General features: G+C 35.0%; 1 non-coding gene across 1 annotated transcript; it reads left to right on the forward strand.

The window, feature by feature from the left end:
• The first annotated feature begins 6828 nt into the window (after window positions 1–6828).
• On the forward strand, window positions 6829–6935 carry LOC136207579 (small nucleolar RNA R71). The gene has a single exon (XR_010676713.1). It is a non-coding gene; the product is annotated as a small nucleolar RNA R71 (small nucleolar RNA).
• Window positions 6936–7522: the final 587 nt, after the last annotated feature.

Here is a 7522-nt window from a genome sequence, read left to right on the forward strand (position 1 = left end):
CGCGACATGCTGATTTCCTCAGGGAAATCAGGCGTCGAAACCCCTATCTTCCGATTCTCGGCCGAGAATATAAATTCTCGGTAAGATCAGAAAATCTCTTACCTTCTTGGAAAATTATGAAAGAGTGAATTCTCAACTGAGAATCTTGGATTCTCGACCGAGAATCGCTGAATTCCTTCTGATTCAAACTATTTACCTAAAATCTGATTAAAAACATGATTTTTATGCATCTGTAACTTGATATAAATTCATCTAAAAAACTAAAAATCATAAAAATGTGTAAAAATAAAATAAAATGAAAGCTAAACTAAGAATTTAAACAAAAAACAAAATAAAAGAAGTACATGAAAATTAACGAATTAATCTTCATGAAATTCTGTTATGAACTCAATTTTCTTCATTGGAGTGTTTTCATAATAGATTTTGCATCTATTACCGTTAACCTTAAAGCGAACTCCGTTAGGTCCTTCAAGTTCTAAGGATCCATAGTCGAATGTTTTAACGACTAAATATGGTCCTGTCCATCTAGACTTAAGTTTACCTGGAAATAATCGGAGTCGTGAATTAAATAACAGCACCTTATCTCCAACGCTAAAGCTTTTGACTTTAATTTTGGCATCGTGCCATTTTTTCACTTTCTCTTTATATATTTTGGCATTTTCGTAAGATAAATGTCGTAATTCATCCAACTCATTCAAGTCGAGCAAACGTTTCTTACATGCTTGTTGTAAATCATAGTTAAGTGCTTTAATAGCCCAATAAGCTTTATGTTCTAATTCTACTGGAAAATGACATGCTTTCCCATACACTAATCGGTATGGTGTCATTCCTATTGGTGTTTTAAATGCAGTACGGTATGCCCATAACACATTGTTAAGTTTACAAGACCAATCTCTCCTTGAAGACGAAACTGTTTTCTCTAGAATCCATTTGAGTTCTCTATTTGATATCTCCGCTTGACCATTCGATTGAGGATGGTATGGCGTAGATACGTGGTGGCGTACTCCATATATTCTCATAAGTGATTCAAAACTACGGTTTATGAAATGGGTACCTCCATCACTGATCACAACTCTTGGGAATCCAAATCTACAAAATATATTATCAAGAAATTCAAGGACAACCTTAGAATCATTCGTCGGGGTTGCAATTGCTTCAACCCACTTTGAAACATAATCTACGGCTACTAAAATATAAGTTTTACCAAAAGAAGGGGGAAAAGGTCCCATGAAATCGATCCCCCACACGTCGAAGACTTCAACTTCTAACATGTTCGTGAGAGGCATCTCATCTTTCCTTCCTAAATTCCCGGTTCTTTGACATTTGTCACAACGAATAACAAACAAACGAACGTCCTTAAACAATGTAGGCCAAAAGAATCCACATTCTAATATCCTAGCTACTGTTTTACTAACGCCGTTATGCCCTCCATAAGAGCTTGAATGGCATTCTGACATTATAGACCCGTATTGATTTTCGCTAACGCATCTCCTAATCATACCATCACCACAAGTTTTGAACAAGAAGGGATCTTCCCAAAAATACTGTCTAACATCGGAAAAGAATTTTTTCTTTTCCTGGAAACTTAACCCTTCTGGAATAATATTAGCTGCGAGATAATTTGCTAAATCCGCATACCATGGTGACATGACACTTTTTATCTGATAGAGATATTCATCAGGAAAATCATCTCGTATACCGATAGTTTCACCTATAGGACCATTTTCATCCTCAAGTCTCGATAGATGATCGGCGACAAGGTTTTCTACTCCCTTTTTATCTTTAATTTCTATATCAAATTCTTGTAATAACAAAACCCATCTAATCAGACGCGGTTTTGCATCTTTTTTAGCAAATAAATACCTTAAAGTTGCGTGATCGATATATATAATAACTTTAGATCCTAGCAAGTACGACCTAAACTTATCACATGCAAAAACTACCGCTAGCATTTCTTTTTCAGTTGTGGTGTAATTTAATTGAGCACCGGACAATGTGTGACTGACATAATAAATAACATTAAGCTTCTTATCCTTCCTTTGACCTAAAACACATCCTACGGCTAAGTCACTTGCATCACACATGATTTCAAAAGGTAAATCCCAATCGGGTTCAGCACTTATAGGTGCACTGACTAAAGCTGTCTTCAATGTCTCGAAAGCTTTAACACAATCTTCATTAAAATCAAAGGTTGAGTCCTGATGGAAATAAGGCTAACCTATGGCAGCGGAAATATAAAAATTTTAACCTATTTCCATTAACCCAAGATCCGTTAATCGTTATTTCATATAAAGAGGGATAGAAGGAAAGACCTTTATGAAGTTCTATCTATCGTTGCAATCGAAGTGCCCACAACTCTTACTCCGAGTTCCCGAGCATAAGACAAAACACAACCCAAATCAAGTTAGATATCAACCGTATTAAAACAATCAAGAATAGATTATCTCCAATAAATCAACACAAGATCAAGGATAAAGAGAAAGAGATAAAATCAATTGAATCGGTAGGAAGCGGTAGATTATTTCGTCCTCGACTAGGGGGGTCGAAATTCTCTCTCTCGGTTGCACTTGTGTGTTTCGAAAATCACATGTAGGGGGTATTTATATTCTCTTGTATCTAAACCCTAGTTATATAGAATTAGGTTACTGAATAAGAATTTAATTCGGAATATAATTCTTATTTATTATCTATAATTATATCTTAAATATAAAGATAATAATAGTAACCTTACAGGATAATAATAATAGGAGCAATTTAATCTAATTAAAACTCCTAACTTATTTATCCTTTAATTAATTTAATTCACAATTATAATCTAATTAGAATTGTTTAAGAATCAAATTAATTATTCATGTAATTTCTTACATGAAAATCGCCCCCCTATATACTGAGACTTAGTGGACTTAGTTGGACTTCCATTAATTAATTAACATCTGTTTCTCTTTTGGGCTCCAAGTCTTATGTGTGACCCATTAGGTTCTTATTGCTTCTAGCCGTATGCAACTATTAAATTAATTTTCACAGAATTATATTTAATCTTTGCAATAACGGAATGAGTACGCGAAATGTGATTAGCAAATCCGAAACATTCCCCCAGAGCTATAAGAAGACAGGTTGATTCTGTCGTTGACCTTTCCGTATTAGTTATAGTATAATTCGATCCTTTATCAACTACATCCTTGAACTGAATCTTATGACTATGGATAATGTCAAGTCACATATAGCGAGACGTTCGTTTTACTTGTACAGGCCGAGTCAACTCCAATTAGATAGGTTAAGTGAAATCTATATTTCAAGTCTTAAGCTATCACCTTGCAAGGATTTAGAGTCGAGTCTTCCACAAGCGATCCATGGACGTATCTCCCATTTATCGGGAGTGACAAATGCTCAATCCAATGTATAATTATCCTGCAATTACTTTCTGTGATACCCAACGTCTGCCGTTCACACCCCAGAGTCATCTCTGTTATGGATCGTGTTACAACAGGATCAAAGCATCACATTCCGTAATCCAGAATCACTAATTAACATTCCTTTGAGTCTGAGGATTACTTATACCTATTAATACCAATGAGATGAACAGGTGACAAGGATGAATCTACCCATCCTGTTATCTCAAGTCGGGTCCCCAATCCTAATGAACTCCTTTTCATTGGATCCACATAACTGTCCAGATATCTGTATATATGAAGCTTGTGAGATCAGCTTTCTGTCTCGACAGAAGACATTGTTACATGCAAGTCTCAGCAGTGATATGTCAATCCTAAACATATTACTTGACTTGGGGTGGTTTTAAGTTTATTAGTTTATCATAAAGTTTCATCTCACTTCATGCTTGTATGAACACTTTATAATCACTTTAAACAAACTTATGGATTTCCTTTTATTAGACTTTATTTAGTTCTTAAAAGGGATTGCCTTTATATAGTTATGAAACCATATCTCATTAAAACAAATGATATAAAGAACACTTCATTTACATTAAGTTTGTATCCTAGAACAATTGTCTATAGGACACTAAACCCCAACAAGTCCTTCATAAGAAAATTAGTAAGTGGTTTGGAATTTTTTTTTATAAATCGTCTGTAAAAACCTGCATGTCCTAAAAATGACTGTACTCCCTTAACAGTAGTTGGAGGGGGTAATTTTTCTATCACTGAAGTTTTTGCTCTATCCACTTCTAATCATTTTTCAGATATTTTATGACCTAAAACAATTCCTTTGTCAACCATGAAATGACATTTTCCCAGTTTAATACTAAATTCGTCTCTTCACATCTAGACAAAACTTTATCTAAATTTCCTAAACATGCATCGAAAGAATCTCCGTAAACTGAAAAATCATCCATATAAACTTCCATGATATCTTCAATGAAATCGTTAAAAATTGCAGTCATACAACGTTTGAAATGTTGCTGGTGCATTACATAGACCAAAGGGCATTCTCCTATATGCAAAGGTTCCATAAGGACATGTGAAGGTTGTTTTATCTTGGTCATCCGGGTAAATATAAATTTGAAAGAATCCGGAATAGCCATCTAGAAAACAATAAAAAGCATGACCGGCTATCCTTTCGATCATTTGATCAATGAAAGGTAGAGGAAAATGATCTATCCTGGTTGCTTTGTTTAGGTTCCTATAATCTATACAAACCCTCCAACCGGTGGTGGTTCGCGTAGGTATTAATTCACATTCGTCATTCCTTACAACATTTATGCCTTCCTTTTTAGGTACATAATGGATTGGACTAACCCATTCACTATCCGAGATAGGATAAATGATTCCATTGTCTAAAAGTTTAGTAATCTCATTTTTGACTACTTCTTTCATGTTCGGATTTAAGCGTCTTTGCCTATCCGCTTTAGGTGGCTTATCTTCTTCTAAGTGAATTCTGTGCATTACAATACTAGGATTAATTCCTTTCAAGTCTGAAATTTGCCATCCCATACTTCCTATCCTATTTCTAACAACTTCTTTCAATTTTTCTTCTTGATCTTTTGTTAACTTGTTAGAGATAATTATAGGTAGAGAATCGCCTTCGCCTAAGAAAGCGTATCTCAAATGGTCTGGTAACTCTTTAAGTTCTAATTTAGGAGGTATTACAATTAAAGGCGGAACTGGTCCATCTTCTCGAATCAAAGGCTCTGGGTCCTTATCTTCTAATTCTTCTCCCATTATAGGTTCTATTATTTCTTCTTTTTGAATAATGTCATTGACACATTCTTCAACTAAGTCAAGTTTCATACAAGCAAAATCCTCCATAGGATATTTCATCGCTTTGTTCATATTAAACTCGATCTTATCTTCTCCTATCCTTAAAACTACTTTCCCTTCCGACACATCAACTAGAGCACGTCCCGTGTTCATAAACGGTCTACCAAAAATTAGTGGACAATTAATGTCATATGCAAAGTCTAATATAACGAAATCGGTAGGAAAAATAAATTTGTCAACTTTAATTAAAACGTCTTCAATTATACCATATGGTCTCTTAGTGGTTTGATCCGCTAATTGCAAAACCATATTGGTACGTTTGATATCTTCTTCTAAACCTAACTTATTAAAAATAGACAACGACATTAAGTTTATACTTGCTCCTAAATCACAAAGACAACTTGGGAATTCAATATCTCCCAATTTACACGGAATAGTAAAACATCCGGGATCTTTGAGTTTAGTGGGCAAAGTGCTTGACACTATTGAACTACAGTCCTCAGTTAGCGAAATGGATGAAATTCCTTCCCAACTAATTTTCTTTGAAATTAAATCCTTTAAGAACTTACCATAGTTAGGAATTTGCGTAATCGCATCCATAAATGTCAAATTAATGTGCAAATTTTTAAGTTTGTCTAAAAACATTAAAAGTTGTTTGTCATAGTCCTTATTTCGGACTTTGTGTGGAAAAGGTGGTTTGGGTACAAAAGTTTTTGTACTTGAGTCAATTGGTGAACTTTTTGTGTTTAATGTATCTTCTTTGGATTTTGGTAAATCAGTTCCTGGTAAAGTCGAATCTCCGGGCATTTCCGGACCTAAGTAATTTTTCCCTGAACGAAGAGTGATAGCCTTTACATGCTCTTTCGGATTTTCCTCCGTATGGCTGGGAAGACTTCCCTCTTTTCGGGATGGAATTGATTTAGCAATTTGTCCAATTTGAACCTCCAAATTATGGATGCTAGATGAGTGGTTTTTAATAAGCTGATCGAATTTATTCTCGATCCGTTTAAAACCATCGTCGTGATTACTTATTTTTCCATCGATAGCATCTATAAATTTGTCGATTTTAGAAGATAAAGTGCTAATCGTATCTCTTGATTGATTTTGATAATTATTAGTACGATTTTGATTAGCATTTGCATTATTATTATTATCTTTCTAATTAAAGTTAGGATGATTCCTCCATCCAGGATTATAGGTATTAGAATAAGGATTATTAGTTTGGTTTTGCCCTTGGACAAAATTTACCTGTTCAATCTCGCTCATACCTTCATAATCCACTTCCATTTGGATTGGATTACCAGTAGCATCGCATGGTGCCATAAACCTATCAATTTTGTGCGATAAGGCAGAAAATTGGGCTTGTAACATCGCGACTGGATCAAGATTCACTATACCTTTAACTGATGATGTGGTTGAGGATGATGGTTTTGCCACCGGTATATGTCCACATTCCGCGGGCCACATACTGCTGTTGATTGCCATTTCCTCCAAAAGTTCTTTTGCTTGGGCTGATGTCTTCTTCATAAATAACCCTCCCGACATAGCATCTAATGAACCTCTAGTTGTAGGATTTAATCCATTATAAAATGTTTGCATTAAAAGTGCATCGGGCAATTGGTGGTGTGGGCATAAACGTTGAAGTTCTTTAAAACGTTCCCAAGCCTCATAAAGAGTTTCATTATCATTTTGAGAAAAAGATGTTAACTCTTTTATGACTCTTGCGGTTTTTGCTAAAGGAAAATATTTTGATAAAAACGTTTGGGCTAGTTGTTCCCAAGTTTCAAAAGTTGCGGCTGGCATAGAAGTTAACAACTCTTTGGCTCTATCCTTCAAAGTGAAAGGAAAGAGGCGAAGTTTGATTGCTTCGACAGTCACGTCTGTTATTTTAAAAGTATCACAAATTTCTAAGAAATTTGTCAAGTGGGTGTTAGGATTTTCGTTAGGCAACCCATAAAATGTTACGTTATTTTGCAACATATTAAGCAAAGCGGGCTTAATTTCAAATTGGTTTGCGGCAATTCTGGGTCTAACTATGCTATTGGTCACACCGGCCACCCCTAGCCTAGCGTATTCCATAAGTGTTGGTGGATTTGCCATAATATCTGGCTCGGTATTTGTTTTTAATGGAGTTTTGTTTTTGTTTTTCTTGTTCTTCTTAATGGTTTTTTCAATTTCTGGGTCTATAGGGTCTGGTGCAATGCCTGATCTTCGAGAACTGCGCATGAACTTGAAATCTTGCACGAACCGAAACTACCATCAAAACAGAATTTGAAAAATAAATATGTGAGTAAAGTAAAATTAATAAA

The sequence above is a fragment of the Euphorbia lathyris genome, chromosome 9 (genome assembly GCF_963576675.1).
Source record: "Euphorbia lathyris chromosome 9, ddEupLath1.1, whole genome shotgun sequence".
NCBI lineage: Eukaryota > Viridiplantae > Streptophyta > Magnoliopsida > Malpighiales > Euphorbiaceae > Euphorbia > Euphorbia lathyris.